This window comes from Balaenoptera acutorostrata, chromosome 11 (assembly GCF_949987535.1).
Source record: "Balaenoptera acutorostrata chromosome 11, mBalAcu1.1, whole genome shotgun sequence".
NCBI lineage: Eukaryota > Metazoa > Chordata > Mammalia > Artiodactyla > Balaenopteridae > Balaenoptera > Balaenoptera acutorostrata.
The window spans coordinates 47,575,004-47,591,588 of NC_080074.1; the positions used below are offsets into that span (position 1 = coordinate 47,575,004).

Sequence of the window (16,585 nt, forward strand, 5' to 3'; positions counted from 1 at the left end):
TAACAGACTCTGTTCGGTTACACTGGTTTATTTGTCTCTCTATGCTCTGTACTGCACTGCTTTAATTATTATAGCTTTATAAGTATTCTAAGTACCTGAAGAGTAAGTAGTCACATCTTATTCTCTTTCAGTGTCATCTTAGGTATTAGACATTGCTTTCATATAAATTTTAGAATCATATTATCGCTTTTACCAAAGAGTATCTGATGAGATTTTGATTAAAATTGCATAAAACATCGATTTGGAAATAATGGAAATATTTATTTTATTGAGTCTCCCAGCCAATCAAAGTGGGATATCTATCTATTTGTTTAGGCCTTTTTTAAAGTCTTTCAAAGTTTAAAATTTTTCTTCAGAAGATTTTGTGCATCTATATTAAATTTGTAGCTATTTTATGTTTTTGTGACTAAGTGATACATTTTTAAAATTTCAGTATCTCATTCTTCCATTGTTGCTGATATGTAGAAATACAATAATTTTCTACATTTATTTTTCATTCCCCAAACTCGGTAACTATCCTATTAATTCTAATACTTTATTGTTTAGATTTTCTATCTACACAATCTTATTGAACAGTAGACACTGGTGCTCCTCCTCTTCGGGCTTGTGGACTTGGAGTAATTACACCATCAGTTTTGCTGGATCTCCAGCCTACAGATGGATGATTGTGGACTTCTCGGCCTCCGTAGCCACGTGAGTTAAATTCTGTAGTAAATCTCTTCTTGTATATATCTGTGTATTTCCATCCTATTGGTTCTGTTTCTCTGGAGGATCCTGACTAATTCAGAAGCAAGTTCTTCCCCAGAGCCTCCAGATCAGAGTTCAGCCCAGCCCACACGTAGATGACAGTCTTGGGAGATCCTGAGCAAAAACCATTCAAGCCCCCTCAGACTTCTGCCATACAGAACTACGAGATAATACATAAGTGCTGTTTTGAGCAGCTAAGTCTGTGGTAATTTGTTACACACCAATGGAAAACTAACGCACTTACTTTTTTTTCCTGATTTCTAATTAAATCACATCTTGGTTAGATACTATGACTGTAATAAACTTTTTTTGACATTTGTTAAGACATGTCTTATGGCCCAGGGTGCGGTCACCTTTTGTAAATGCATGGTGTGTTCTGGATGAAAATATGCATTCTGCCCATGTTGAATACTGTTAGACACACAGACACACGCACATTCACTAGATAAAACTTGTTATTTGTGTTGTTCCCATCTTCTCTTCTATATTTTTAAGGTTTGATTGTTTCTGCCTGCTTAATCTATCAACTTCTTAAAAATGTGCATTAAAACCTCCCATTATGCAAGATAACTGTAGAGACTAATGATTTACATATTGTGTAGCACATAGTAGGCATTTTACTAATTATTTTTACTGAGTATTTACACTTTCATACTATAAATAATAATGACAGTTATGGTGCTTTATCATTCTATAATACATTTTTTATGTCCACTGACTATTTAGTTTTTATCCAAACTTGTGAAGCAGATTTTTTTTTTCATTTCTATATTAAGAAACCAAAGTTCAGGCAGATTAATGACCTTCCCAAGGTCAAGCAGCTAGGAGGCAATAAGCCTGGTAGGAACCGCAAATATTTTGACTCCATGTTCAAATTTCTTTTCATTAGACCAGACAAAATTTCTTTGAAATAAATAAATACTTATTATTATATTATTTTTGACCAAATACAGCTAATATTTAGAGTCTGCCACATATATAAATTGTACATCAAGGCAATGTTATAGGTGAAATATGATTCCTATCTAATAATTTATTTGGTAAATAAGAAGATATTGCTTCTGATCACTATAAGTGCCAATGTAAAACATTATGGTTTATTTTCAAAGTATAATTTTATAATTACAACAGGATATGATTGATATACTCACCATTTTTCATGTGTATGTGTGTATAGTCATCTTTGAATAACAAAGGAGTAAGATTTGTTCTTTCTACCCTAGCAATGTTTAAATTAATCTGGACCTAATTTGTTTGGATACCATATTTACCACCATCTTTACATTGGTTTCATTTGCATGATTTCTCAGTGACAGCTCAAAGCAAAAATGCTTTTCAGAAATTAATATGCACTTAAGTGGACTCAGAGCCTTTGTATTATATATTCTTAGATCTCCAGGAAAGTTGTTAATAGTGATCAAATGCCACATGAATGTTATTGAATGAATATGCCCATGTTAAGACTGTGACCAATTAAATACACTGAAATAGCAAACTGAAAGTATAAAATTGAGTCAATCAAAAGATTTGAGTTCACTCCCCACTTAATTGACTAGTTGTTGTGGTGTCACATAAACACAGTCTTAGTTTATTCCTTTTTGTTGATGGGGTTGACATGAGTAAAACTTAATTTAAAAACTTAAGAAAGACTAGGATTTTCTTTGACAGTTATTGGAAGTTTTTCAACTCCCCCTCTCTTTCTGAGCTGTTGCATTAGTGACTGTGGTTTTGACTCACTGACAATTGGAAGAAACTTGAGAAGAAATTTTGCAGGCTGTCATTTCTTCTCCATTAGAGCTAATCTTCATCGGGCTGTTGGCAATATCATTTGGCTTAAGACTATGGTGAGGCTTAAAATGAGTATTATTTATTCCCAGACTGGCTAACACTATTGCTTTGATACAGTTCTTGGGGAAAATATGCAGGTTCTATTGGAGTTAGAGATGTACCTCTTGAACAAAAATGTTTGCTGATTTTTTAAGTGATAAGAAACATGAAAAGCTTCGTAGGGATTTGAATTTTAATCAAAGATTCTGATTCCAAAATTTTTGCTACTGTAAAAGACGGATTTTTTTTCCTGCCATTGAAAAATGTATTTTCGCGTGTGTACTATAGACTGCTTTATTGCTAAGAATCTTTCAAAGTTTGATCTTTAAAAATGTAGACCATAAATGCATCTCCCACACTGGCCCAAACAATGTCTTGGATGCAGTAGCTTTTCTTTCTTGACTGCAGAAATAAGTTATAAAAGGTGACGATTGCTTAGCCATTGTTATTAGGAGAACCCAGGTAGACTGATGGGTTCTCGAGAACAACATCCTATGATAAGTTTCTGGAAGGAGCCTTTGTGGAACAGCACTGGTTGATGAGTTCTTAGGAGGTTGACTGAATGCACCTTTAACCTTAGTGCTGGCCAACCTTGCTCAGGCTGGGTCTTCTACTTAATACCAGTCCAACTCATGTTGTGTGACTGCTTCACAAATGCACAATGAAAAATAAAATGGTTTAATTATTTCTGAATTGATGGATCCTTTCAGTTTTGCATTAGCTCTAGACTTTTTACACTGAAAGGGTTATGAAAATCTACTTTGCTCACGTAGTGTTGAAGAAACAGACAAGGAGGTTGTGACTTGCTCAAGGTCAAACAGCTAGAGGCAGAGCCAGGACTTAAATCCGAATCTGCACAAGCGCTCTTTTTTCCAGGCAAGAAAGCCAAGATCAAGTGTTTTTCATCATCAGAGTGTGAGGGAAGAAAGTGAGGTCTCTTTCCAAAATGAACCCTTTCTTTTCCTGACAGTGGTCTGAGATATCAGAAATAGAATATGTTTGATTATTGATCCTGAATTATCCATATGCATTTGTTTTAAAAATGGTAACCCTTGTTATTTTAGAGTGTGCACGCCTACATGGTCACACCACAATTCATTGAGAATTTAGGACAGACAGGGTATTTATTGGAAAGTCATCTTCTGCTCAGCTCTTAAATGAATCCATTTATCTGTAGCACTGAACTTCATATCTGTCCAAATCTTCTCTTTACATTAGCTATAACTAAAGCTGAACTAGATTTGAAAGCTTTAAAGTAATGTCAGCTAAACTGATAAGACCAATGGCTGACATAAGTAGCTGAATAGCATGGTTAAATGGTCACAGTGTAAACCATACATATCAAATGCCCTGGCACCGCTCTTTTGGAGTGGTCCAGATCCAAAGCAGGGAGCTTTGAAAGGATATAGAACTGAAAAGAATGACCATGAGAGTATTTATACAAAAATGAATTTTTACCTTCTACCCTAGGGAGCAGAAAGAGAGGAACAAAGGTAGGTAACTTCAAGAAAAGAGTCAGGTATTTGACTGGGGATCTGCATTTTGTGCTTTGATGGAGTTTGCGGGGTAGATGCCCAGGAGACCCTCCCTAGTAGAGGGGCTTGAGGGAGCTTTCATCGTCCTGTTCAGGGAGGTTGCCCAAGCCTGTGTGAATCCCCATAGGCAATCCCAAGGGCATCGTGGAGTTAGCTTCATTCCAAACGCAGCAAGAACAGCCAAAAGAAAACATTTGATACCAAAAACAGTTTTAAGAGAGGGGCTTGGGGGAAAAGATTGGAATAGGAGGAAGAAGGGGAGGAGAAGGAGGAGGGAAAGAGAGAGAGAGAGAGAGATCAGTATCAATCTGTGGAATATGTCAGCCTCAAAAATTAAAGCCCTAAGCCACGTGACCTTGATTCTTGAAACACTATCTGTGACCTCAGTTTGAAACTAGTTTATAAAAAAAAAATAGAAGTAATGTGTTCTTTAAAAAAAAACATAGGGACACATATTTAGGAAACTTCTCTCTGTCTAGGAACTTTCCCTGGTTCGGTATTCTGGGCTACAAAGCAAGCTACAAAGTTCTTGCATGAGAGTGTAATAATGTAATACCTTTATCCAAGCAAAGTCAGGAGCTATCAGCCAACCTCCCAGCTTTTTGATATTATGAAAAAGGTTAGAAGAAAGTTCTTTTTAAAAAAACTGCTTCATTAAATTTGCTAAATTGTTCAGGCATATAGTCAATAACAAAGCAAGTAGAAAAAAGCAACCTTGTTTACAAGTGACCATTAGTTGTTCCTTGATTTAAAGAAATGAGGTTGAGTAACCAACTCCAGTTTGCCATGCAAAAGGCTACCATGTAACAGAAAACTGACTTGGCAAACTGAACAGGACAGTGTTCTGGGTTCAATCATTTTGTGGGTCAGTTAGCTTTGTTGTGCTCTAAATTCTAACAATTTCTCCCATGTATACTGTTGCTTGGAAACAGAAAGTAGAATAATATGTAAGAAACCAAATCCATCCCTACTACTGGAAAAGCAAATAAATGCCCTCAAAATGTATAGTGTACATTGGTTGATGGGTGGTAGCATTGTCTTCTTGTACAAAGATTAGCAAAAATAAAGTGACCTCTCAGAAAAAGCTCAGAAATTAAAATCAAAATGTATCTAGATCATTGTTTTCTTAAATAGAATATACATACTTACAGACAATGTGTATCATAATTTGTGGAAGAACTCACAGGAAGATACATTAGATTCAGTTCAACAGACTTTTTAATGTTGCCACAAAAGCAGCAGGAGACAATATTTATAGCTTCTTTACTGGTGGTAGACCTCATAAGTTGGCTTCAATCAAGCATCACCCCCACCCCTAAGTTTCTTTTTTTTAAGTCTAAGCCTTCATAAATGCATACATGTACAGTTTTAATTTGGATTCAAAATAGGTTCTTGGATGAAAAATGTCATACATTTTTTGTGTAGTTGTATAAGTAACATTTAGCTAAAGATAGAAGGTAAAACTTCTTTTAAGTGGAACAAACGGATATGCAGGTATAGTTTTACTTTTAGAGCTACAGTTAAATACCATATTTACTTCCCTAAGGGGTTACTAGCATATTGGGTTACCAATCTATAATGCATTTACCCAAAATGGTAAAAGTATATGTAACCTCTTAGGTCTGTGTTGACATATATATGACATTACAACACTTTGAAATGTTGTGATTGATCCCATTTAACTCAGTGGGCCATGAGGAAGAGTCAATTTCAGAATGATTAATGAAGGGCAGGGTAAAACTCAGGAAGCTCCAGAAAAAAGAGAAACTGCTTGATCCTCCAGGGCAGCCATCTTCTCTGGTTCTCTCATAAAATTGAGTAAAGTAGATCAAATCCCCTCAGCTTCCCAAGGTTCAGATCTAATAAGTGGCATAGTATTATATCCAGTTGTGCACCCATGTACATCTTTTAGGATTTCTGACTTAAGGTGACACAAATGTCTCAAGGAAGAGCTCAGACCTTTTTCAGGAAGCGTTGGAGAACACATTTCAAATTTGAAATACTAAGCCCTGAAATTTTTCAGATGAAATACTAAGCTCTGAAAATTTTCAAATGGATGTCGGCATAAAGTTTATCAAGGAGGGGAAGGCAGCCTTCAGTCTCAACAGAATGTACTGTTTGCAGGTCAATTGCTGAGCCATTGATTGAATAACTGAATGTCAAATCAAATTGTGTTGCTATAACAACCAAAGTAACTGGCCCATTAAGGGTTGATCCTGGTCAGTAATCCAATCTGTTGTTCAGAGTATGACTGTTTTGAATGTCCCCAAAACTAATTTCATCAGAAGACTATTGACTTCAGGTGCCATCAGGTCTCAGAATGTTGAGAAAGGACCTACTGAGGCCTTCGGTTTCTTTCCTGAGTGTAGAATGACACAGAAACAAAGCAATTCATATATTTGTTTTCTACTTTTGTTCTCCAATTATGGCATTTGGCATTTGGGGGGCACTTTAAAAGTGGAATGAATACTTTGGGTTAAATTGAACACAAATAGAGAAAAGCCAACAGTGAAAGGACTTTATTTTCTCCAGTCACATTTCAAAAGGTTACATTTATTTATAAATATCAGAGCTATAAGAGGAAACATAAAAAAGTAAACATAGAAATTAGAATGCTTAAACCTGCTAGTAATTAAAGAAATGAAAATTAAAATGATAATAGGGATCCTGTGAGCTTGGGCCAGAAGATCCAGCAGCTGTGGCAGCTGCCAGGAGATTGGCATTGTAAACGTGTAGAGTCATTTGGAAAAACAATCTGACAATAAATTTTAAGAACCAGAAAATATTTCCCTACCATTGAACATTTTTATCCTAAGGCAACAGTTCACAAGAAGAAAAAGGTTACAGTTGTGAAAACGTTTGTGGCAGACGGATTGGTTCATCCTTGTAAAAATGTGGGAGGACCCGAAATGTTACACTTCAGAGGAATGGACAGATCAGATCATAGTTCTTACTTACTTACTTACTTACTTACTTATTTATTTATTTATTTATGGCTGTGTTGGATCTTCGTTTCTGTGCGAGGGCTTACTCTAGTTGCGGCAAGTGGGGGTCACTCTTCACCGCGGTGCGCGGGCCTCTCACTATCGCGGCCTCTCTTGTTGCGGAGCACAGGCTCCAGACGCGCAGCCTCAGTAATTGTGGCTCACGGGCCTAGTTGCTCCGCGGCATGTGGGATCTTCCCAGACCAGGGCTCGAACCCGTGTCCCCTGGATTGGCAGGCAGATTCTCAACCACTGCGCCGCCAGGGAAGCCCCCATAGTTCTTTTTTGTTTTTTTAAAGCTCTAGCATTCAGTTTACTTACAGAAATTATACAATTATACATTGCTTCACAAAGGCAGCAAACACAAGATCATAGTTCTTGATAGAATATTACTAAGCAGCCATGAAAAGTTTTAAGTATGGGCAACGCGAAGAATGTTAAGTGAAAAAAAAGGAATACAAAATCTCTATATTCGTCATGATTACAATATGTGGTATATGTTTATATACGGACAAGAAGTGAAGTGAAACAGAAGAAATAAAAATCAGTTGTCTTTGAGTGGAGAAAATTGGAGTCATATAGATTGAGCCCTAAATATATATATGAGCAAATGTATCTCTTCTGAAATCACTAGGTATATGGTATTATAATGAAGTTAAAACACTAAATGAACCAAAAATGTTATATTGTAAACTTTGGAGCATTTTGAATTTGAGACTTAGAGAACGGTGAGAAACATAAACCTAAAAATGTTCCTTATAGCTATGCTTTTGCTTTCAACCCCTTTTCTTTCCTTTTTTTTTTTTTATTACAAAAGCCACATAAAATACACAAAAAAGCCAAAAGAACAATGCATAATTCATCCCCACCCTGTCTCTCACTTTATTCCAACCCTCCTACCATGAATACTATTTAGTGACTTTATACAAAGTAGTCTGAATTTGTAAAGCCAACTTCTATTGTTAGACAGTTTCTTTCCTTTTTTCCATCATTTACTAGCAGCGAGTAGCCACTACCATTTATTGATTCAGGCAAAGTGCCAGTTACTGTACTCTTAGTTGTTGGGCTAATATCAAGTAGCTGATGAGAGAGAGAGATATCTTAGTCCCACTTTTATAGAAATGAGAGAGCTGATGTCCACAATTACCTGCTAGGAAGCGGTAGGGCTGGGAACCCAAAGCAGTTCTGACTGCAGAGTGCATGCTCTTCAACACTAGTGTCTGTTGTAAGCAGTACCACACTTATAGCAGGGCAGCCTTGGGAGCCAAGAAGGAGACCAAGCTTCAGCGCTCTTTCTCCCGTGGGACTTGCTTTGCAAATCCCTCTGTAGTGGCTGGGACCAGCCAAGCAGGCAGGGCCAGCAGGAGGATGTCCCCCCCAGACTTGGTCTGCACGTGCCTCCGTCTCCTTGTTTCCTGCTTTGGCTCTTTCTCCCACTCTCAGGCATGCACTCTCAGGTGTTCTAGTACTCCTACTCACAACTTGAGGTTATCTCTTGATGGGCCTGTGGTTATAGCAGAGTGACTGGCTGCAGGTCACTCCTGCTGGTCAAAGTGGCATTTTTCCTTCACAGGATCGTGAGCAATTCTAACAATAACACTGGGATGTCAGCTCGTGGTCCTCCTGAAAGCCACTCGGATCCTAAGATGTATCATTATTTTTACCATGGCTGAGGCAATCTTACCATGCTGTGTAAATTTTGGAGAATCCCATTATCATAGCATCTAAGATATGAAATGGATACTTATCAGAACCATAGCTGAGCTCCCCTCGGCATGCATTGGATTACCCTCCTTTTACATCCTAAGAGCCCCCTGGCGTGCCTTGACCCAGACTTCTCCAAAAGAGACCACTCCTTCCACTATCTTCACTCATGAGGAAACTGCCAACTGCTTTCTACTGTCTCCATCAGGCAGACCTGGGTTAGAATCCTAATTCTGTCCCATACCAGTCGTACCAGTCCTTTACCAACTCTTCATTTCTGTGTCCGTAAAATGAATACATCGACATCTAATTCACAGAGTGTGTAAAAATTGTTTAACCTACTGCCTGGTACACATAGGTCCTTGGACTGGTAGATATCCATATAAGCTTTATTTACCATTCCACCTGAACAGAAGCTAGGATTCAGCCATTCTCAATCCTGCCCTCTCTATACCCTAGAATTCCTTCTTTATTCTCTACCCTACTCACCATGCACATTCCTGGCCTTCACTCGCTGCCACCATCTGCTTTCCATGTTTCCATTCCAATACTGCTAATTACAGTATTATGCTGGCAGCTACTAGCTCATGCTACATAATCTGTGCTCTCTGACCTCAGTCTGCTTGGTCCTCATTGCAAGTTTTATTTCTCTCCTGCTAGATTGAAATTGCCATAGTAACTTCCCCAAATCTACATTCTTTTAAAGAACCCAGTTGCATGCCCACCTTCTTTACTCTCAACAGATTATCTGGCCTCCTGTTACGAAGAAGATCACCACTGTATAGCAAAGGGTGTGACAGCATAAATCAATACTGTAATAATCTTGCTAAAGCATCCCTATTAGAAGAACTATTATTTCTCTCCTGAAAATCATTCAGTGTCTGTCCTCACATACAAAGCAATATCATGATCATGATTTTGGTTTGATTTCATTTCCTTTTTCTGAACCCTACATTTCAACCAATCTGAACAGGAACCCCAAATCTCTTTCTATTCCATCTTTGTACTTACATTATGACCATTTCTTTTTTTTTAGAATGTCATTCCCCTGCATTTTCTATGTATCAAAATTCTGCCCGTCCTTCAGCACCATAATTAAAATTTCATATGCTCCATAAAAAACCTTCTGTGATTATTCCAGCTCACTTTCCTATTTTAAAACATATTGCTCTTTGTTCTACTTGTAGGGTGCATTCCACTCTTTATTATGTCATTTGTCTACGTTGCATCCCTCCTCTGAGAATATAAGCTTCTTAAGAAAATGCAACCAGGAGTTACATATATTTATAAGTTCTTAGGAAGCCATTGTTGGAGTAGTTCACAGCCAATGAAGAGGGCAGGTTTAAAGGACCCCCTGTACTCTTTTCCTTCTCGCTGTCTTTGAAGTCTCTTTGAAGTGAAAGAAACCTCTACCCAGAGAAAAGCTCCTCAGGGAAACAGGTCAGATGAGGATGAGGTCCTGTGTGCTCCAGTAGGGATCTTTGGAACTGAAGAGACAGAGCAGAGGGAAGAGGGTACACTTGAAACGTGGTCCAGAGGGCTTTGCTGTCTCCTATTGCTAAACAGTGTCAATGACCCTGTAATTTTCTCTGAGGCTGAAAAGTCACTTCAGTCCCAACCTTCGGGTTTTACAGATAACTCTGCCAAGAAAAGCTGCTTCTGCCTGGAACTTGATTCATGGTGATCTCAGTTTGAGTGTCTCACAAACTGAGAAATGCAAAATCCTAGTCAATATGCCTCATGTCACGCCCTTTTCCTTAAAGAGCTTGGGATAAGCACAGAAAGAATAGAGAGCCAGAAAGGAAGATAAAAAAAGCACTGATTCAAAATGCATGTGTGTGTATACATATATATCACCCTTAATACCAGCAGCACCATCAGAACAAGACTTTTTGTCCTTTTTTAGATCTCATCTTATGCATGGAGACTCTTTGGAACAAGCATAATCTTCCACTACAATGTTGAGCTAAGCCTTCCAATAAAAATAAAGCCTAAGTTCTTAAGCAAAATGCTGTACAATCTTGTATTTCTCATTGCGTGTTTCTTAGCTACAACATTAATCCCAAATAGTTTTTAGAATCTCCTCTCCATCAAAAATAGAGAGAGATCTGAATACATCTTTTTAAAGTATCCTATTTACAATCAGAAAGGTGCCTCTTTACTTCTCTTTCTATGAAACAGTGACATCTACTGCTCGGTGGGGCTAATCCTGGGGGATATTCTAAGGCTAGAACCACCAGTGATTCAGCTCTTCTGCCTTTGGAGTCAGAGGCAGGACCACAGTCACTATCTCTTCCACTTCCCCGTCCTGCTTAGGCCCCTCCATAATACTATAATGTTTGAACTTCTGCACAAATTGCATTCTCTTCTTTCTGGATTAATTCCTTCTATAACAATTCTGTCACAAAGTCTTTCCTCATACCGAGCCCAAACTTGTTTCTTTTTAACATGTAACTTTCTCTTAGCCTTATCCTTGGACTAGTGTTCCACAAGTAAAATTCCTTTTCCACATGACAGCCCTAAAGACAAAAAGTTGTCATATCCCATCAGTTTTCTTTTTCCACCTAAATAATGTCACTTCCTTTGGCCCTCCTGGATATTATTTTAAGCCCCTCTCTACATCTTTCCTAGTCTCTACATGTTCTTCTGTTGATTCACATACATCAGAAAAATAAAAGTGTGCATGCCACCAAAAGTCTATCATTATATAAATGAGTGACTTCATCCTTAAATGGCAGTCATGGCATAGTGGGTAAGCAAGTGGAATTTGAAGAGAGAAGACCTGGGTTCAATCCTGGCTCCTCCACATAAGCTATAGGTCTTATGCAAATTACCCAGCAGTTCCAAACCTTTATTTACTAGGCTGTAAAATGAACGTGACAATAATAGCCACCTAGTAGGTTTGCTCCAAGGCTTAAAATGAAATTCAATGAGGCATTGTGTGAAGAGCACTTAGCACAGGTAATCTGAGTACGCAATAAATGGAAGCCTTCTTGGTATTAACCAGCTGCTGCTAAACTATATAAACAAACATGAGAAAAGTTGAGGAGAAATGGGAAGTAAGAAGCAAAAGAGGAAATAGAAGAAATAAGGAATGTGCAGCATGTTTTAAATTAACTGCAAAATGTAAAGTTTCTTAAAGTCTGAGCCAATTTTACGCATATCCTATGTGCCGAGCTCATATCCAGTGTCTGGCATATAAAAGCAGATTAGTAAGTGTTTTCTGGGTGAATGAACTTCATATAGATCAAAATATACTATGCAGCAATGGAGAAAAACATCATAAAGTTAGTATTATAGCAACATTTCCTATATGAAACATGATACAATATAAAAAGCCCAAATATAGCAGATGTTGAGCCATGCCTAGGTTGCATGGTACATTTAGTAACCTGAAAGAAGCTATTCATTCAGCAGTTTTTATTCATTTGGAAACAGTTGGATCCATATTGCATGCATACATCAAACTCTTTTCGACATAAGCATCATGAACAAAAATTCATTTTAGTGACTACCTATGTTTAAGCATAAGTGCTAAGAATACAAAGTATAAATTATCATTTCTTCCCTAGAGGCATTTACAATATACTTGAGAAAATAATTAAGTCACATAAAATGATCACTAAAAATACAAAGAATAAAAGAGTCATACAGCCAGTAGTAGCCAAATCATTCTAGCAGATGTCTCACATCATACCTCATAACCAATGGAGTCATTTTCCATTATACATGAGTCAAGCCCACCAATTTTGGAGGTTTATTTTTCCCACTGTAAGTCAGGTAAAGTGCCTAAAGAAGGATAGGAAAACAGGGAAATTTGAAAGTATTTGAATGAACTTGGAGACAGTTCCTAATGCAGTTGCTAACCACATAGCACTCAGAGAATTAAAGTTCTTCAGTGGTCTCAAGGAAAGCAAGCTGGATTCCATAGTAAGCTGGTGTCCCAGATAAAGGAATTACATTTGCTTGTTTATGTTCTCAGTGTAACCTCTCTTTGTTTGGTCTCACCATTTGCCTAATGAAGAGAGGAATAACTGTGCTGTCTGAATAACAGAATCATCATGAAAATTATATGAAATAATGCAATAGAAAGGCCTTTGAAAATCTTGCTGTGCATATGCAGATTCAAAATATACAAAGAATTCTTAAAATTCATTGATAAAAACACAAATGATCTGTTGGAGATGGCAGTCTCATGCACTCAGTGTTTCTGCCCCCACTTGTCTGCACAAGGATGGGCTTTGGGCCTGGAACGCTTCCTTACCAAGAGTTAAAGTGCCCACACAGCCTGTGCTGGGCTTATCACCTTGTGTGGAAGTATACTTCCTTGTTTCAGGCTTAGTGACTACTCTTTGTCTTTGCTTAAAGAGTGTGTATCATATGGCACTTGGCCAACCCCACTGCTTTATCTGTTCTCCAAGCAAGAATGGATGGGGTTCCTTGCATTGTAGCAAGAGAAGGGGAAAGACCTTCTGGCCATGGGGTACCAATACCCACTACTGAAGCTGATCTAGCTCTGTCTCTTTTCTATCTAAGTAAAGTGTGACGCCATCCAGTGCTTGACTGTGTTGTGTTTTCCTTGGTGACTCTGATACCAAGATGCAAAGGGCAGAATTGTTTGGACTTTTACTCCTGGTGATTGACATAGTGATGAACTTTACTCTTCTCCATGTATTATAGAAATAAGCTCTCAATCCATGAAAATACGTGGAGGAAACTTAAATGCATATTACTAAGTGAAAGAAGCCAATCTGAAAAAGCCATATGCTATATGATTCCAACTATATGACATTCTGGAAAAGGCAAAACTATGGAGACAATAAAAAGATCAGTGGTTGCCAAGGGTTAGGGCAGAGGGAGGGATGAATAGGTGGAACACAGAGGATATTTAGGACAGTGAAACTACTCTGTACAATACTGTAATGGTGAATGCATGTCTTTATAAATTTATCCAAACCCATAAAATGTACAGCACCAAGAGTGAACCCTAATCTAAACTATGATTGTTAGGTGATAATGATATGCCAGTATAGGCCCATCAGTTGTAACAAATGTACTACTCTGGCGGGGGATGTTGATAACGGCGAGGAATCTATGTATGTATTGGGGCAGGGAGTGTATGGGAATTCTCTGTATCTGCCACTCAATCTTGCTGTGAACTTAAAACTACTCTAATAAATAAAGTCTATTAAGAAAAGTCAATAACCTGGCCAACTTCCCTTTTACCCCATCTGCTTTTTCAATATCTTCCACATGGTAAACTGTATACACACCAATCACGTTTAAAACCATGGAATTAAAAAGTGTCTGTTACAGTTTATTTCCGTGTGCCTTTGCTTAAAGGACAATTATTCAGATGGGGGTCAAAAAGTAAAGTGAAGTAGAGATTAACAGTCAAAACCTTAAAGGTTCCATTTAAATTAAATGATCTGGATAATTTATTGGGCAAATAAGTAGTAGCACTGGAATTTTAGATAAGTTAGATGTTGAATTTGAGGGTCCCACTTGCCTAGTTATAGCAACAATTAAACTAGTTTACCCTAAAAAATTGAGTTGCTAAGGTAAGCTGAACTTTGCATGACCATATGGGCATTAGTTGAAAGGGTCTCATTACACACCTTGGTCTATTTTGGTTAAGATAAGCATGAACGTTTTTCATATTTGCTAAGATTCTTTAAATTCTTTGGGGAATTCCAAGTCATATAGTATTTAATATCAAGTGTTGTTCAAAGAAAATGATCTAATGCCAAGGACGCTTAGAAGGGCTTTCAGAAATACATTAGACTTGAGCAGTAAAACAAAAGTAAATGTATTATCAAAAGAAGAGAAAGAAAAAATCATGAGAGTTTTGAAAGGGAGGTTACGCAGAGCTTCTTCTAAGTTGGTCTTTGAAAAGGAACGTGTTGGTCTTCATTTTACAACAAAACTGCTAAGGGAGTACTTGGGGAAAATTGAAAATATACATATCAGCAATTCCAGATAACATGGTTTTGAAGGTTAACTGTTGGCCAAGGAAATAAAAACAGTGGAATGAATGACAAGCTAAGTGAATGTCTAACAGTTGTTGATGCTTCGGAAGTCAAACAGAAACCAAAGGGAATGGAGAACATAGGTCCAAGAAAAGAATCAATGTGGCAAAATAGAAAATGTGTACTTTTGGAACGACTGTCAAAAAAACAAAAACAAAAACCACAAAACAAAACCCTGCTATACCTCTTTGAATAACATGGAAAAGAAGCAGTAAAGGCCAAAGGGTCTCTGTTATGTTTAGCTATGTAACTTGTAAATAAGGACTCTTGATTTTACAGTTAATACTGTCCACATATAAAACACTTAATAATATTGACAACATTGCTGATCTATTGATGTATATAATGATTGGGTGTTAGAAATTGGTCACATCAAAGGTTCTTGAAGAAAAATGAAATAGGACCTTTTTTCTTAAGGGAGAAAATAAATTTATAGATTTTTAACATCTGGAGCCTCATGGGAAATAAGCAAGATGCATGTTTAAGGAATGTCAATCCAGACAATTACAAATGCCTTTCTTTTTAAAAAATGGTCTGTCATAAAATGGTGATATGAAACCTTTACTATTGAGTATTGTATTCTACTGGAAATTTCTCAGGCCGTGGAATTAGGCAGCTAAGGTTACTTGCTGCTCATTATTATGCATATTGTACAAGTAACAACCTCTGTGAACCTCAATTTCCCCATCTGCAAAATGGGGATGATGAAAATATTTATAGTGTTCTGTCAGGGAATAACATCTGCAGAGTGCCTCGCTCATGTCTAGTTAGCATGAAACATTGGATGAAGACAAACTTTATAAAGAGTTTGGTGTTATGGTTTTAAATATTGGCTTAAATATTGAAATGAGAAAATTCTAACATCAATACATATCGGGAAAGTTTTGGAATCTGACCCAAGATATTATGAACAGATCTTTTACCCAATAGGAAGCTTAGATTCAACATACGATAGTGGAGGGCAGCTACTAGAACAAAGAAATCTATTTCATCATAACACTCCAATGAATTTAAATTCTTCAGTCAACTCATTGCAAATATATGTTTGTTTAATATATGCTCTAAATAATAGCAACTTATCAAGTTACTCAATATCCTGAAGAATAAGACTTTTGAAACATGAATACAATCTCATAGGAGAATAAAACATGTGCCTTAGAGAAAACATAAACTGTTCTTATAAAGGATACCTTCCTATTATATTTTATATGTTTCTGTTATTAAAAGAAACATGCTTAGTTTTTTCATCTAGAGCATTGCATAATGACCGGTGAGCATTTTTTTCTGTAATTATTCTGCTACGATATGAATAATCAACAGGCACAGAAATTAGTTTCACTGAAAGGGAAGGAATCCAAATTGTGAGAAGAATGGTACTATTGTTAATTTCCATTTTCTATTGAAAATAAGAACAAAAATGAAAACATCAAAAAAAATTGCCATTGTATTTTCTGCTGCAGAGAGAATTCTTTGAAAATTCTGTCTTTATAGCATTTATTCAACAGCATTGTCAGAGCTTTGCATAGTGAATTCTATGGAATACGAAAGCAAGAGAATGGCAATAACTTGCTGTCCCATAACTTAAGACTCCCACTGTTATCAACTGCTGCTCCTCCCCTTCTTACTGGCAGGAGAATATATCTCAAGCAGTGGTCCCACCAAAGATCACAATCCCAATAATATTTAACCAACACAACCCTATTTATTTGTGAGCTCTGAGGAATAAATACCCTATTGACCCCTCACATCAGGGATCTTC

At 37.2% G+C, this 16,585-nt stretch overlaps 1 protein-coding gene across 1 annotated transcript in view; it reads left to right on the plus strand.

The window, feature by feature from the left end:
* Positions 1-563: 563 nt before the first annotated feature.
* The window catches only part of PTPRR (protein tyrosine phosphatase receptor type R), a 297,821-nt gene continuing 281,799 nt past the window's right edge, over positions 564-16,585 (plus strand). The window contains exon 1 of the mRNA XM_057557387.1: positions 564-693. The gene's annotated coding sequence lies outside the window, so the exon portion shown is untranslated. The remainder of the gene's footprint in view (positions 694-16,585) is intronic.